Raw genomic sequence first — 18356 nt, 5'->3', positions numbered from 1 at the left:
ATCTTGGTGTGAGAGAAGAGGAAAACAAGTCATAGTGAACATGGCCAACATTTTAATAGAAAGTGTGCTTCAAAGTCGAAATTTAGAGGTCAGAAAAAGTTAAATCTCCACAAACTGTCTGTGAGCCCACTAACATATGTAACTCTTTTAATTTGGAGGGAAGCTTGAAGGTTGCAAAGAAGTCACAGAATCACGGAATGGCTGAGGTTGGAGGGGACCTCTGAAGATCATCTAGTCCAACCACAGAATGGCTGAGCAGGATCAGCTAGAGCACGTTGAGCAGGATGGCATCCAGGCAGGTTTTGAATATCTCCAGAGACGGAGACTCCACAACCTCTCTGGACAACCTGTCCCAGTGCTCTGTCAATCTCACAGTAAAGTGCCACCTCACATTCAGCCGGAACCTCCTGTGCTTCAATTTGTGTCTGTTGCCTCTCATCCTGTTGCTGGGCACAACCAAGAAGAGACCAGCTCCAACTTCTTGAGATTCTCCCATCACATACTTATACACATTTATGAGGTCTCCCCTCAGTCTTCTCTTTTCTAGGCTAAACAGGCCCAGATCTCTCAGCCTGTCCTCGTACAATAGGTGCTCCAGTTCTCTAATCATCTTCTTAGCCCTCCTCTGGACTCACTCCAGTAGTTCTATGTCTCTCTTGTACTGGGGAGCCCAGAACTGAACACAATATTCCAGGTGTGGCCCCACCAGGGCTGAGTAGAGGGGGGGGATCACCTCCCTTGGCCTGCTGGCAACACTCTTCGGAATGCAGCACAGTATCCCGTTGGCCTTCTTGGCCACAAGGGCACATTGCTGACTCATGGTCATCCTGCTGTCCACCAGAACTCCCAGGTCTCTCTCTGCAGAGCTGCTCTCCAGCAGGTCAGCCCCCGGCCTGTACTGGTGTTTGGGGTTATTCCTCTCTAGGTGCAGGACCCTGCAATTGCCCTTGTTGAACTTTATGAGGTTCGTTATGGCCCAACTTTCCAGCCTGTTGAGGTCCCTCTGAATGGCAGCACAGCCTTCTGGGGTATCAGCCACTCCTCCCAGCTTTGTGTAGTCAACAGGTCACATTAATACACTTATTAAATTTAGCACTGAGCATGGTAACAATGTAATATTGGCCAGGTTAGCTGCATTGCTTGGAAGACATTTAACATACAATATAAAAGAAACCAGTGTTTGTAATGAGTGGCTAAAGAAGTTCCACTAGGTTTACTCAGGATAAAAATCATACTGGAAACTGATTGACATAAGATTCCTATTCATCTGAAAGCCTTTTTAACTGAAATAACTGGGTGTGAAAGCCTTTAGTTCTCATCTTCATTGATGGTCAACATTAGCCAACAAACTCTCTCACCCAGAGTAAGTCCCGTGTGCTGGGATTTTTTGTTGGTAGTGTTATTAATATGAGAAAATAAATGAATGGAGTCAGAAAACTGAAGTACACACATCAAGGACAAGCATATTCCAGCCCTCCTAATGTAATAGTGAGTCACAGAACCTGACACTAAATTCAAACAGAAAAACACTGCATGGGAACATGAGCACAAGTTGTCCTGTTCTGCGTATTCACAAAACAACATAAATATGGCATTGATAGTAAAGAGACTGATACCAATGGCAACATAGACAGGAACATTTTTGACACCTCTTGAATTAGAAAACACTAGTGCTGTGGTTGCCTGCTTCACTGGATGGGCAGTCTATTGCTGTCAAAGAGAGTTGGAGCTACTGTGCACTGGAGGTGACATCAAATAAATACACCAGGCAAGAACAGCCATCCAAGCTCTATGGGATGCAAAACAGATGAAGAAGCAGCAAATTCAAGCATCAGTATAGACAACACTGCTGATAGTATTCCTGTCTGAAGATAGATTTTCCACTTTCTCAAACAAGCAGAACATAGACCAAGAGATAGAAGACCCAGATTTCAGCAAGACTAACACAGACATGTTGGGAGGAAGGAAACATGAAAGATCAACAGTCTAACTGAAGGGTTCTGAATTTTAAGAAGGATTAAGAGTCACAGCAAAGGCACATCTCTTTAGTGGTATGTGTCTTAGTGACTCCTAACAAATTACTAACAAATCAACCAACCTGTTAAAAGAGAAAAGGCAAAGATCTCCATGAAATAGGGAAAGAAGGATCCAGGCTACAACAGGGCATAATCTGGAGGAAGCATTAGAAAGTTTATAGGATCATCAAATCAAAGAATCATTCAGGTTGGAAAAGACCTTGAAGGTCATCAAGTCCAACCTTTAACCTAACACTGCCAAGTCTACCATTAAACCATGTTACTAAGCTTTACATCTACACATCTTTTGAATACCTCCAGGAGGATGGTGACTCAACCACTTCCCTTGGCAGCCTGTTCCAATGCTTCACAACGCTTTCAGTGAAGAAATGTTTCCTAATATCAAACCTAAACCTCTCCTGACTCAACTTGAGGCCATTTCCTCTTGTCTTACTGCTTGATGCTTTGGGGAAAAAGACTGACCCCCTACCCCACTACAGCCTCCTTTGAGGTAGTTGTAGAGAGCAATAAGATCTCCCCTTAGCCTCCTTTTCTCTATGATCAGTAACCTCAGTTATCCTCAGTTATTTATGAAAGTAATAATCAATTGCAGCTCCTGTGTAAAGAGTTCTATTTACAGAAATCATGTTAGTTTTAAAAACACAGTATCACGATATCATACAGCATATCATGTGTGCAGTGTTGCAGATATTGATTATGGTTAATTTTGGCTCATCAGTTATGTCCACTGTAGTTTTGGTGTGTTATCTTTTTTTTTTTTTTTTTTTTTTTTTTGAGATACCCATTACTGCAAATCTTTGGTAGGTTAAAATCACAAAAATGGTTCAGAAGAGCTCATCACTTTGATCATACACTCCAAAACTGATACTTGGCAGGTTTCTGTAATGAAGATATACTACATTCAACTAATACATGTCCAGCATATGTCCTTCTTGCTTTCATCACTCTGGCAATGAAAACATTTGTTGGCACAGTTGTGAGTGGTTTCAAAAATCTTCAGAGAGGTTAGAACATCTGATTCATTCTCAGTTCAAAAATCTACAGTAATTGCTGTAGAGTTTACTTAGGCATTGATTACATACACAAATGATTACTTGGAACAACATGCTGGTTTGAAAAATATGTTTTGGCCAAAGTCCTGTCCTTTCCCACAGGAAGAAAAGATCTTCGAAGGCGGCAGATAAAGACAAGAAAAACATCACCAAGTTCTCCAGAACATTTCCCTAAAACAAGGAAGAATATGCAAGTCTACCTTTACAGCGTGCCAGAATTTTAAATCTTTTATATCAAAGAAAGCTCATGATGAATGTTAACTTGACTTGTATCTGATTTGTTCTATACTAGGTCCCTAACAGGGATAATCTATGTCATTTACTACTTTGTCTGTGACTTCAGAGCAGCCATTTAGGGATTCAGAGGGAATCATGGATGAGAGGACCAGAAGGAGTTAATATTCTTCAGGAGGAACAAAGTGCTCAAATCCAGGCAGTACAGACACATCTTTGCTCTGAGTCTGAGGATTTCCATCAACATTCAACGACAAGAAAAAAGAAACCACATTATTCCAGACACACTGACAATGGTACTATTAAAAAAAGATTCTTCACTTTCATCAAGTCTAAAATAGAAGGTCCTCAAGAAGGTCTACAGACACCAAATCATGTAAATGTAGTGCCTACACTCTGTATCTACGCTGTGTTAAGTGAACTGTTAGTTATTTTACTGGATGTTTGATACAGGCTGAAGTTACAGCATCCTCTCACCTACAGTCTCAGCAATGAGATTAAGTTTTCCTTTGTTCTACAAATAACAGTTGGAGTTACAATCTTTGTTTCATGTGACTCTACTTTCTTATCGTTTTTTTTTTTTTTTTAATTTGTATTACTGTATGTTTTTAGAATGGGAAATACAGTCTCAATCAAGTGAGAAAAATTTTCATGTCTAGTGAGTAACATATATGTATATTTGCAGAGAGTGTTTTCTTCTGTGAAAGAATCTATCTGTGCACAGTACCTATCTGTGTAATTTACTGTCAGCTTACACTACTATTTTAACTATAGGATATTTCTAAGTATGGCTGGCTATATACTTTAAATAGAAAAGAAGGAAAGAAGACAAGCTTAATCAAAACTGCCTTTGGCACCAATAGATCCAAAAGTGCCACTTGGGGCTGAGCATTTTGGTAGTCATTCTCTCAGTGAGTTTGGAAATGGTCTTTTTCTGCCAGAGCAGCAAAAATAAACAAAGACAGACAGACAGAGAGAAAACAAACAAGCAAATGAAACGGAAAAAAAAAAAGCATTTTAAAGCATTTTAAGTGCAAATCCAACCAATGAGCATAGTGTTTTGGCTTTTCTGGAAATACTTCAATGCGGGAGTTTTTTGCAGTTTAAAATTCTGATTACATGTAGCAGGAGAAAAGCAACCCCCTTTAACAGAAACAAAATGCCTTGCTCCATGGATTTGGATTTTGATAGGGCTCCTAGGGAAGCCAGAGAACACTCAAGCACAGAGAAAACCAAGGGCAATTTGTGACTCTTTGTTTTGTTCATTTTTGTACACCAAATCATCTGGGATTAAACCTCAGTTATCTAAGTATCCAGCAGGAGGATTTTGTAAAATATGATTAGAGAAATGATTGGAACAATTTTACAAAGGTCTGCTAGCTAAAGGATCATGCAATCTTTTGATCACCAGCTTAGGTTGGACATGAAGAAAATCTCTAACGGTAAATTATATCAGTAATCTATATGTTATTGTCAATGCCATTGATAATCCTTTGGGTCATTTTGCTTCTTTGAGCAGCACTGAAGAACCATCTCATACAACATTTTAATAATAATTTGTCATTTTATACTGATGAAAAAAAAAAGGCAGAGATATGAGAACAATCTTGGATTTACTGCTATGCATCCCACATTGTTCCTCATTTCAATAAATATGATTTTTTTTTTTCTAATTTCCATCAGGAATCAGTAAATAATGTAACTGCCGTAATTTTATATAGCACATATTGAGAAGAAATCTCATTTCAGACTAAACATAGCAGCTGGTAAGACAGTCTTGGGAACAGGGTCACTGGCTATTACATACTCTTGACATTTTTTTGAAAGGTTTGGTAGCACTATCCAGCGTTCATTACTTCACCTTTCATCAGTCAATCTCAAAAGATAGGATTCAATTTAAGTACTCACCTTTGCCAATCCAAAAGCCAGGCACTCTCTATAAGCTGTCTGTCTAAGTTCTTTCTGAGGGAAATAGACACTCCAAAGTATGATCCATCTCCACTTTCTTAGACATTGATGTCTGGCTAAAATGAATTTGTACAGACATCATAAAGAGGCCAAACTCCAGCCTGAATTATATATGGATAAACTGAGTTGAGGTGATTTCTACCTTGAGAATCTCGGTGTCAATATTTCCATTCTGGAAAGAGGTGTAGTGAGGAATAAAGAACTGAAGCAACTTGTTCAGAATTATGCAGAAACAAACACGGGTCACTTCTATTAATTGGAGGATCCAGTGAAGTATCAGGTACAGCTATTTTCCTGTTCCACGGTGAGTTAACAACTGTTTAAATCACTTACAGTCACTGTAGTTTTATTATTATTAATTGTTATTATTATTATTATTATTATCAATTTCCAAATCGAATAGACAAGGATATTTTAAACCAGATTATATCTCAATTTTAACATAAGACCCACTCTTGCTGTAAAATGTGATAGAACAGAATTACAAGGTATTTTGACTTTTCCAGTAGAGAAGTATGACACAATAGGTCTCAGTTTCAGAATGAGAAAGGGTCTTACACCTTTTGTTATGAATTTTATGATAATTGCTTGTAATTTTTCTAGGCAAACACATATTTCACAGTCTTTGACAGTAAGATTTTTTGAGAAGTATTGAAGACTTCAGTAGTGCTGGAGTTCTGATAAATGGGTGAGTTGTTTTAACAATAACAATAGGTTTTCTTCAAATGTGTTACTGGTTCCAATGTAGCAAAATCTGAGAAAACCGATATCATTTATAACAAGCAGAATATTAGACCATATGATCAAGTAATCTTAACTGGTCTTAAAATGTTGGATTGTGTGTAAGGTTGGCTATAGTGGTGGCAGAAAATAATAGCCTTTATGCAATGATTATATTCTCAAGCCTGTTGTCCTTTATGAGTATATTGTGACAAATATATGAGCTGTCTTTCTTATTCTTGTCAGTGATATATTTGGTGCTTATAACAGCTTCAGTGTTTTCCAAATATCTTTGTAATGCCAAGTAATAGAAGTAAATCTTCTCTTATTCAGAAAGACTGAAAATTAAAAAAAATGAGATTTTGAAGTTTCCCCGTTTTTTTTTTTTTTTTTTTGTGCAGAAGATTCATCATGTCACTTACTGTTGATTTTATCCTTAGAATGAAGTTTATGAAATTAACTATCTATATTGCTAATCAGTGTTTGTTTAGCTGGCCCTGCCAAAACCAGATGTTTTTGCATAACCTTCAACAAATAAGTCTCCAAAAATCAATGTTAAGGAAAATCTCTCTGCTAAAGCATCAAGCTGGAGTGCTTTCCAAACTGCTTCTTTTTCATTACTCTTCTCTGGCTCCCAGAAATATGTCAATGGTGTTTCTTGTTATTGATTATGTTTGATTTATAGTCTCGGTGAATCATATTTAACACATGAGAAAAAGCTCCCTATCTCTCTTCCCTGCATTTAAATCCTCTACCACTTACATTCCTGAATCTCTTTATATCTATGAATTACTTTATGACAGAACATAATATAGAATGGATGACCATGAATTTTCTGTTTGCTTTCCAATTACTTTATATTTCTTCATTTGCAAGCAAGGCATTAAATAAGCAACAGCCATTTGACATCTCTCTTCACTAGATTTCCTCCTCTCTGTGAATAATGTTAATGACTGTTGTAAAAACTGTTAGTTGCCTAGTAGCTGAAATGAAGAATTGCATTCTGTTTAATGGTATGAAACAAAACAAAACAAAACCCACAGAAATCTGCTACAAATGTTTTCTTGTTTAATGGACAAAACAACACTTGCTTCTATACAGAGGTATTAATGTCACAATATAAGGAAACACTAGTTTCAAAGAAATTAGTTTTATTTTATTATTCAAAAATTTATTTATTTTATTTTTCAAAACCAGTCTAATTATATACTGTACACATACCTGTTGCAGAAAAATATACAGTAAGTTAATATTTTATCATAAACAATGGAAACAATATTTGAATGCTAACGCTTAGCAAATTTCCTCGTATCAGTACAAAACAAAAACAATGTTCAAAGGTCACCAGTTTAATTCATATTCATTACGTCAGCAGATAGAGTAGTTTTAGAGCAAACGTCTTAATGACCTCATCAATATCCAGATATACAGCTAAAATAATTGATCATTGCTAATCTGTTGCTTGATTCATTACTTAGTTGCAAACTTACACAAAAGAAAAGAGGACAATGCTACTTTTCCAGTAACCTTTTTCTTAGTTATGAAATAATGTAATTTATATAACAATTTTGTCATTCCTTCATTCCTTGATGTTATGCTTGTCATGGTAAAAAAAAATTGACCTTTCACAGCCTTCAATATTAGCATTAGTTATCAATGACAGGATTCAGTAATGTTGAGACTGAAATTTGCAATGATGAAGCCACTGAATTATTTTGCTGTGAAACACAGGCAAACATTTATCGTTGGAGGCTCAAGATGCTTAGCTCAGTTCTAAGCAATAATGTCTTTTTGCATAGAGTAAACTGGTGGGGAAATGACACAACCATGGAACATCATAAGTGTAGGTTTTCAAATTCTCAAAACTTTCTTGGCTCATGTTCTTTCAACTGCTTAACTGTGAGATGTGACAGAGATGACAAAGCTGATGAGAACATTTCTCTATTTATATGTTTTGATTTCTGTTTTATTGTAACTGCTAAGAAGGAGTCAATATTGTTCTTGGAGAAAAGATCCTATTGACAAAATCTCCAATTGCTTTCTGATGCTATATTACCTTAATGGATTGTAAATGTCTCCATCTGTGTTAGCCATTCTTGGCGGCTTTTGGAGTTAATGGAAGTAAATGGCTTTTTAAAGCGACATCTGAGTTTGATGTAGCTTGTATGCCTATTTATGATGTATCTCAATGTCTAAAATTGCAAATCTGTCATTAGATATGTCTGCATTTCTTTCCAATTACCTACAATTCAAAAACACCAGTTTCAGGTCATGTTTTTGAGGCTCTAGAGGGACTCATGAGAACTCTTACAATGTGTCTATATTAACACTGTCTGTCCTGTTCACAGTGGTAGCACTTCATACACATACTGTGCATGAAGATTCATCTCAAATGCAACCCAAGGTAGTTCTCTTGATGGAAAAGACGTCAGGAAAAGTAGGTCACCACTTGGTTTCCAGAATCTAAAAATACAGATGTGAGCCAGTATGTTCTGCTTGATTCACGGGTTACAGAGTGTTCTCCAAAGCTAACAAAAACAGTATCAATGTAACTGAAATGATGGAAACTGAAATGAAGGAGTGCATAGATGGTCTGATGATGATATACTAAGTTCTGGACTGAAAAATGCAAAGACAGTTAAATGTCGCTCTTTCAGATTCTCTGTTAGTTTTAATAGCTATCATTATTAAAGATCTGGGATCTACCCAGGTTATTTGCCAAAACACAACTGCTTTTTTTTCAGGCTTTGAACGTGAAAGTGATAGTACATATGCAAAACAGCAGATGGAGTTAGTAAGATATGGGAAAACACATTGTCATGGATGAGTTTATACATTTCTGTTGTTCCAGGGAAAAGCAGTGACACAGAGTAATCTCCAGCTGATTTTTTTTTTTTCAGTTGCTCAAATCATGCAGATTTTATGGATGATTGTGCTTAAGAGTGAAAATGCAGCAGGTTAGGGAACAGTCTGCTTCTTGACATGGTGTTTGCTGTTGTGATTAGGCAAGGAGCTTAGTAGTGCTGTTCAGGCATCTTGTTTTGTTAGGGGAGGGAGAGTCTTCTTCAGATGAAACCATGTGGATGCAGAAGAGGCAGAAAACTTCCAAAGTGTTCAGAAATCAAATTTTAAAGCTGCTTAGACATCAGTGTTTTTTGCTGTCGAAGTGTTGCGGTTTAAACTTGCAGGCAGCTAAGCACCACACAGCCATTCACTCACTCCATCCTGCCTGGAGTAGGATGGAGGAGAGAATCAGAAAACAAAAGTAAAAACTCATGGGTTGAGATAAAGCCAATTTAATAGGGCAGAAAAGGAAGGGATGATGATAATGATGATGACGATGATGATAATAAACAAAACAAGTGATACACAGTGCAATTTCTCACCACCTGCTGATCGATGCCCAGCCAGTCCCCAAGCAGCAGTCACCCCTACTCTGGCCAAACACCCCATAATTATTGATGATCATGACACCGCATGGTATAGGGCATCCCTTTGCCTAGTCTGGGTCAGCTCCTGGCTGTGTACCCTCCCAGCTCCTTGTGCACCCCCAGGTACCTTGCTGGCAGGGCAGCACGAGGAGCTGAACAGTCCTTGGCTTAGAGTAAGCACTGCTCTGCAACAACTAAAACATCTGTATGTTACCAGCATTATTCTCATCCTAAATCCAGCACCATACCAGCTACTAGGAAGAAAATTAACTCTGTCCCAGCCTAAACCAGGACAAAAATGAAGATAGAACCCTCCTTATTTTAAAGAGCTGGGCTTCTAAGCCATGAACCTTTAGCTATTAGTACTATCACTCCTATGCCTGCTGTGGGTGCAGATACATCTACCCCAGCCCCCTTCCTAAATCATCCAGGTCAGTTATCAATATCATTTAATCTGTGGCAATGAAAAACATGGCATGATCTATGTCTAATTGTTTGCTAAGATCATAGGTCAGTCCGGTGACACCTCTACTAGAATGTAACCTTTCCCCAGGCTGGGTGGCTTAAAACTTTCTCAAATACAGCAACACCTTAATGGCACGAGCAGTGTGGAACCTTAGTGTTAAAACATTTGTGAGAGTGAATATATCACTTTCCTGGTGCGAGCTTTCTGTTTCTCCTCTTGACTTTTCTATTTAGGTTTTAGAGTCTTTAAGGCCAAGCTGGCTTTAAAAATAAATAAATAAATAAAGGTCAAGCTGGCTTTCACCAGGGTTGTTAGCAAAATTGATCTTGCTTCCTCCTCCATTACCCAGCTGGTGTAAATCAATACAGTTCTGGTGCATTCAGTGGTACTTTATGCCAGTTACTCTAGTTACAAACTCAGTCCAGTTTTTCCTGTAACCATCATGGATGAGAACAAAGAATATAAATGAAACAGCATTGCTTCCTGTATTTCTCCAGTGGAGAAGGTTACTTTCTCAGCATCATCTCAGCAGTCTTTTTATTTATTTATTTATTTTTTCCCGTTTACCAGCCCCACTGTATTGCACTGTGAGCTATTCAGAGAACAATGGTGTAATCTTTTGTTACACTGGACTTACTGCAGAGTTATCCCCTGTGAACAGAAGGGTAAGCTAAACAGGTTCCAATGGCACTTGCTACTTGATAACTGCAGAGGCTTAAGTAACCATTTTAGACAAGAAGGAAAGAAAAGGCTCCCTGAATGCTAAATAACTCTGTGTGGTTCGCCACCCACCCACTCTGCTGAAACACAGTCCATTAACTCAGTATGGCTGATGTAATTTGAAAAGGGGCACCAGTTCATAAAGCAGTCTGCATCTGCCAATAATAACTTCACAGATGCTGGGAAAATAAAAAGAAAAATAAAAAGAAAAACTGACACTACACAATGTTATGCAGTACATCTAATTCACTCTGAAAACCATCTGATACTTACCAGCGACTTTAAGGAGCAGATGTCTTCTGAGGTGAAGAATTTTCAGCATGATACCATGCATGAAACCAATGAGCATGAAGGCTAATGTGCGGTGTTTGTAAAAGTTTGATTTCCTCTCTTTGGCTTTGTGCAACATTTATGTGAGACCGAATGAGAGGAAAATAATGAACAAAGATGGATAAACAGTACCTCTGCCAGGATGCAACTATCCATATGTATGTTGGCATTAAGACTAATGTATTTATTCAGTTGTGAAAGGGTGACAGCAGTATTTCCAGTATATTTCATATATATTATATATATATTGATATATATTGATATAAAATATCAAGCCCTAACCTATGCTCTCCTTAACGAACATTAATATTTCCACTGCACACAAGAAGACAGCATGACACGTAATTGTGGAAAGGAGTGGGGAAAATGAGATGCAAGAGGGAGGTAAGAGCTGCTTATCAGGAGACAGCCATTTTTTTTTTTTAAAGACTTCAGCTGAATTCCTTAGCCAAGTTTAAATGGCCGGCTTCAGAAATGCATATTGGGGGAAAAAAAAGTTAATGGGGCATTCACTGATAATTTTTAGCTGGCTCCATGCAATCAAGAAGAGCCAAAGTGTTATTGATTTATTGGGATGGGGGAAAAGAAGATGAATTAAGGATGTTACCCAGGATTTGGGATGAATGAATTCAATTAATTGTTCTGCATAGACTTTATAGAAGATTTGTGGGAGATCATGGCTACAGTAGCTCATTAGAGATTTGATTCAAAGACAGAGAGGAGTAGCTGAAATTGAGAATCAGCTGAGCCAGTAATAAGACATAAGAAAGAATTGAACAGGTCGGAATGAACTGTACCACCTTGAAATATCCTGATATTTGCAGCTTTCTCTACACCATCACATGTTGTGGGTATTTTTTCATTTTTCTATCTCTTGTTTTATAGCTTTTCATTTTCTTCACCCTTATGAAACAAGTTCAAGGAAGAAATAATAGGATTATCTCTGATGTGACAAGACAGTAAAATCTACAGAGCTGACAGCCAGCACCATTCTCACTCCACCAAAGGGATTTCTGACATTAGAAAGTAGGGCTGTGCTAGATGGAAGAAAAACTGCTTAAATAACCCTATTTGGAAATAAACTCTCAGGAAGAGCTTTGTGAAGATATTATTCTTCGCAGTTTTTTTTTTTTTTTTTTTGCAAATACTTTAACCAAGTAGCAGTTGAGATAGGAAGTGTAGAAATGGCAAAGCTAAGGTTCTAGCTGTATGATTTATTGCCCTGGATCAGAATATCTGCCTACACAACCTAGGCGGAATGAAGGTATGTTGAGGGAGTAGGATGGATGAGAGGGTTTCAGACCTTTTAAGCTGACCATTAAATCCTTCCTGTAACAGAACCAAACTTGGTCATTTTACAAGTCATAGAGATAATTAGCTAAATCCTACTGAGTACAAGATGGTTCACAGGGTGTCTTCAGGGTCAGTCTTAAATTATCCACCATGGATTGGCCTCAGGTTTGCTACACTGCATAAAAATCTATCACTGCCTTGTCTTCAATAGGATTTTGCAATGCTAATGATATCAGTGCAAAACAAAATTTTATTATCATTTTTAAAAGTGGAAACAGCTAATGGAATTAGGAAGGTAGAATTTAAATGACATGTTTTATTCATGTCTTTTCCCTAGCCCACGTATTGATCTCTTTTACAGTACACCAAAATTTTCTTCCTTTTAAGTAACATTAATTTAGAGCCTGTTTTTTCTTCATCTGCTCTCTTTTTAGTTTTTGTTTTGTTTTGTTTTTATTTTTTATTTTCCATAACACTGAATTTTTGTTTGATTAAGGGGAATACTAGAGAGGAAGGGATTTGGTTGTTTGGTTTTCTTTTGGGTTGTCAAGTACTTCTCATCTTGCTGAGTTACTGTATGTTGAGTGATGCATAACTGACTCTGTGTGCGCTTTAACCTTGTGGCAAAAATGAGGCAAAAGTTGTATAGCTTAAAATTCAGTGAAGAGTATTTGAAATAATACATTCTACCATGCAGTTGCATTGCTCCATCAAGATGAATGCATTCAGGTGACCATGGCCAGCCAACTCACAGTAACTACGTGTATCAAGGCCAATAAGTAAGAGATCTCTCAAACAAATTAACTAAACTCGTTATCTTTTCTATTTTCATGATTGAGACAAATGTTGTTAGTATCACAAAATACTAAAATAATATTAAAATAGTTAATTAATTTTTCTTTTAAAACTCTGTAGCATTTTGTCACAAATGATCCTTTTTTGTTGCTCTACTTCTCATGCAAAGATGTTTATTATGAAAAATCATTCAGATACAGCATGGATAAAATTAGTCACCAAAAATGCCAAATTCAATTATTATAGCTAGTATCACAGTGGCTTTGAATATCAGAAAACCTCTTATTGTCACTTGAATCTAAGCTGACAAATAAAAAGAAATGTTCAAAGCATGAAACCATGTCATACGAACTGTAATTACATTTGACCTATTCTATGACTTTTGTTTTGAAGTGTGGGTGGAAGAAAAAAATATATTCTTATTTCCTTGTGTAGGTAACATGCTTCACCTGTCAGGTGCTGTGCAATGTGAGATGACATGCTGCAGAAATACAGCGTCAGAGGCACTCATGTGCTCTAGAAGGAAGTTATAGAGAGAAACAGGAAAACAAAGGTGATGAGCAATTAGAATATTTTTACTGCTGTCTACTGATAAAAAAACTTAGAAATAAAAGTAGTCACTTTTGCAGAAGTGACATCTTTAGAAAACAGAACGTGTTACGAAAAAGAGGCCTCATTGAAGACAGCTGCTTAAAATGCCACCTTGACCAGTCACGTACAAAACTGCCTATTGTAAAATCATGCAATGTATGTGTAAACTACGTGTTTATCACCTAGCCAATGGGTGTAGGGAGTTAATTATGGGTATTTAACCTGGTTAAATGCCCTTTTACTGTCTGATATATCCCTTGGAGCCATTTTCATCACTGAGGAGAGTGAGATTTAACTCAACTGTTGCACTAATGAGTGAGGTTTGATGTCCCACCAGCTGTAGCAAAAACTTACTGAGGCTGGGTCCAAATACTAGTTTTGAGCTCTTCCCCGTAGGACAGAAGAGGTGATGAGATTTGCAGTCTGTCAAATTCAGAATGATTTTGACCACAGAGCAGTCATTCTTTTCAGTTTTGATGACTTATGTAGACACCCCAGTGTTCCACACTGTTTTTTGTTTTTTGTTTTGTTTTTCAAAGTTTAAAGTTTAAATAAGTCCTAAAACAATACATATAACTTTTTATCTAGTCTATAATAGTAATTTTAAGACATCTGAGAATTTTTTCTGCCACTGAGAATGATTGGCATGACATAGCCCTTGACTATCCTAGTGACCTTATTCTCCCAGGAAACTAGCTTTGTACCAAAGATAGTCGGTACAGATTAAACGAAAGTATTACTAGGAGGAAGTCTAACTCTAGTCATGAGTTGATCTTACACAGTGACTGTATACTGATTAATTACAGACGTTTGGAAAACGTTTCTATCCCTTTGTAGTAAAGCAATAGTATATTTTCTGGATATTGTCTGGATACATTATTGCAGCATCATAGGTGAATTAAAATACTGAAAGTCTATCCCCTTCCTCCCCCACAAAATGTTGCTAATAATTCACAAGTGAATGTAAATCTGAATAGTGGTGGATTTACTTCTGTCTTTATGCAGAGGAAGGAAAGAATGGTATTTCTGTGAACAAGTGTTCTCCAGGATATTCTCTCCATTCAGCTCTTACTTACCAGGAACGTTACACCTGTTGATGCATATGGGCTGTTACGAGCTCCAACACAAATTGTATTAACAATAAATTTCCAACGTAGTCATGGGGTAAGTAACTCTATGTCTGTTTTCCAATTATTTTAATTATAACTGGGATTTGTTTTTCCGGGTTTTAGTTTAGGTAAAAAATAACCAGTACTGGCAATACTAATGGAAAATTTCCAAAGATTGATTAATATAAAAAAGGCAAAAGGTTGTAGGAGATTTCCAATGGAATTCAGATTTTTTTTTTCGTTATAGACAGCTTTCTGAGAAAAATTCAAAGAAAAACTAAAAAATAAATTTTGACAATTACAAAATATAGAGGCTGGGAAAAAAATACAGATTAACAAAAGCTACACATCCTCTGCCAAGCTCCTGCTAAGGATTTTTTTTATGAAAAACAAATATAGCAAGTATTTGTAAAGTATATTACACTGTCAGTCATTCTGAACACAGCATCAGACTCTGATCTGTTACATACACATAAGTCTAATTCACACTCAGCAGCAGTATTTTCAATGAAATTATTCAGGACTGATAGTGCTATAACCTGATTCTATTTCTTTACCTTGTTTGGTAAAACACATGTGGTGTTTTGCTTCTTTCAGCTGACTGCATATTGCCTCTCAGCCAGTGTTGACTCATCGCTTATATCTCCCAGTCTATTTTGAAGACAACTGCTATCAATGCAGAATCAGATGATCGAATATCTTCTGTCAGTTATCATGTTGTGAATTTGTTGCCTGCTTGGGGTAGTGAAAGGACAATGAAGGAATTAGAAACTCACTATCCCATGGGCTGTCGTCAGCAGATAACTGCGGAATAATAGAGCAAAGGTAATTCCTATCCTTTCACGTAATCCTTCACAGTAGAGTTGCCCTTTTCTATGCAATCCTATATATTTTCTGCTCTTTCCTTTGGCATTCAGCCTGTTTTAACAAAGCTACAGGCAAATAAAATTTTGCTGCATGGTACAAGAAATGTGCACTGTCTTGGACTAAATTCAAGTTGTTCTTGCCAGTTGAGCTTCCCTTTATTTCTGTGGATATTTGCCACAGATGGGACTTCTCTGTAGCCATGTTCAGCTATGGATTTTCATCTACATTTTTTTTTGTTGTTGTTTTAATTCAGTGGAGACACACGCATCTTGTTAAAATCAGGCTATCATTTTGCTTTTCCCCAGCCTCAACAGATGCTACTTGCTGCTGGAGCAACAGTGCAATCAAAAAGCTTGGCATTTTGTAACCAAATGAACTCCTCATTCCAAGCCTCCCAGGGCCACTTGGACAGCAGCTGAGATAAACTGCAAGTGGCACAAGCCAAGGCACTCTCTCATATTGCTTTAAGATGGAGCTTGGTGGAGTCTGCTGTTTGGCTGAATGTTTTCTGACATTTGGTATTCACATACGGGTGATGCTTGCCAGCCTCATCTTCCCAAAGAATGTGGCAAGTCTTTGTGTTTCCAGCTTCACTGCACAAACTTAATAACAGATTTTTCTATGGCAGTTACCTAACTATCCAGCGTCTTTCTGGACAGGATATTACAAAGAAAAAGACTCAGAGGAGGAAATGGAACAAATTAATCTGGGAGGAAATATTGGTGTCTCTCACAGTTTATAGCTCTTGGCAGGATTTCAATATGACACTGTCAGGGAAATCCAGTGACCTTGTTAAGATCATTAAAGGATTTTTCTCCCATTCTTTAATGTTCTCCCATCCACAGCCTGCTTCCTGGCAATGTGGTATTTAGCACTTTTGGCTGGTCAGGTGGGTCTCCAGTGTTGTGTTGGCCCCTTGCTTTCTGTTGCTTTCTGAATTCATAGTCTAAAGACTACTTTTCTAGTAATATCTCAGAAAACATTCCTAATACATTTTATTTCTGATTCTTACACTGAATTTTTGGTTTTGGTGTCCTTTTCCTTTTTTTTTTTCTTTTTTTTTTTTTCCCATCAGTCAATTTATCTCAGTATTCTATATGCTACTTTTAGTCTTTTTACATAGACAAAGAACGTCTCTTTTTCTTATTTTACCTTGCTGGCATTTTATTTGTAACCTTGCATTGGCACCATAATTTGTGAACACTCTGTAGGGGTTTTTGTCCTCAGAAGTCAATTGTGTTCTTTCAGTTCTAAACTGAGATTCTTAGAAGTCCATGTCCTTCTTCCATCTTCCTTTCCATATTCAGGAGTGATGTATCTAAACCGTTACATGTGAGTATAAAGTGAATCTTAAGCTGACATTCAACTGACATCCTTGTTGCTTAAATACTTATTTTAAATGTGTTCATAATTGAAGCTCTGGACCAACCTGAATAGTGGCTCAGCTTGAAGGTGCTTAATAGAGAAGATTCAAGTTCTGGGAATTGCTTTCTTTTGGACCAAGCTTCAGCCTGCAGTGTGTATAACACATCACATATATTTCTGACACGTACTCAAGCATTCCTTACTAAACAGGCACAACTCTGAAGTCTCCCTCCTTTTACATATATATATATATATACATATATATAACATGCGATAAAACCCAGTCAACATTTGTCAGAGGAGATTTTAGCTTACTATTTTTAGTCTACTAATCCTTGGGAAAGAGTTAAATGTGATAAGTTATGAGAAGGAAAGTTTCCAGTCCCCTGTTGCAAAAATCACACTGAACAATCATGTTGGCTGCTTTGTGTTATCTAAAAAATATTGAATAAATTGTAAGACTTGGCTTACAAACAAATAAAAGCAGATGGTGGTTTTAAGCTGAACATCTCTGAAAGAAAAAGTAAATAAATCACAGAGGTCTTCATATCTGTGAAAGCAACCTAGTTAATTCTTTTTCTATAACAAATGGTTTATGCATTCCAGTGTGGTTTGGTCTTAAACTCCTACAAATGGAAAACAAGTTATTAGACAGCCCTGAGGAGACACAAAGACAGATTGCATTTCTTAAAATTCCAGCCTGATTCCCAAGGTCCATCCTTGCTGTGCGCAGAAGGAGGATGGGAGAAGGAAAGAAGCTACTACAGTAATACATGCATTAGTTCAGCTAAGCAGGGGCAAGAGGAGCCATGAACTTACTTTCTTATTCTTAAGGGACACTTTACTTATTGCTGCTTAATAACCTAACTAGATAGCTGAAATAAGGTGTGTGTGATTAGGAGTGGCATTTTAGAAAACAACCCTCTACATTGAAAATGATGTGTTGTTGTTGTTATTATTATTATTAATAATAATTTTAGTAGGAACATAGCAGTGCTGTCTTTTGGTATCAGATGACATTTATGGACCAAACATGAAAGAAAGATTATAATCCAGACCAAGTAATTAGACTCAAACCTTTTCAAGAAAGTGAGCTTTAATTTTTCTAACCCAAAGTGCTCAGCACACAAAGTGCTCTGATATTTCTGAAGGCATAAGCTGGAATCTTACCACTCTCCTCTTACGTAAACTCTAATTTGTGATTAAACCTGGGATGGGATTTATAAATGTATTAGTTTCTGAAGGTCAGAATGTATAGATAGTAGAAATTCATAAGAAACACAGTTGAGAGAAGGGGATACAGATGGCAAAAACTATTATTTTTTCCCAAACAAAAACAATCCAAGCCTGTGCTCCAACATACACTATTAAAATAAATA

The 18356-nt window shown here is 37.1% G+C and overlaps 1 long non-coding RNA gene across 1 annotated transcript; it reads left to right on the top strand.

The window, feature by feature from the left end:
- Nucleotides 1–14646: 14646 nt before the first annotated feature.
- LOC308182732 lies at nt 14647–17006 on the top strand. The gene is made up of 3 exons (XR_013942057.1): nt 14647–14800; nt 15343–15570; nt 15918–17006. It is a non-coding gene; the product is annotated as an uncharacterized lncRNA (long non-coding RNA).
- The last annotated feature ends 1350 nt before the right edge of the window (nt 17007–18356 follow it).

The sequence above is a fragment of the Anser brachyrhynchus genome (assembly GCF_964034855.1).
Source record: "Anser brachyrhynchus genome assembly, chromosome: 1".
Lineage (NCBI taxonomy): Eukaryota > Metazoa > Chordata > Aves > Anseriformes > Anatidae > Anser > Anser brachyrhynchus.
This window is presented reverse-complemented; position numbering and strand designations above follow the sequence as displayed.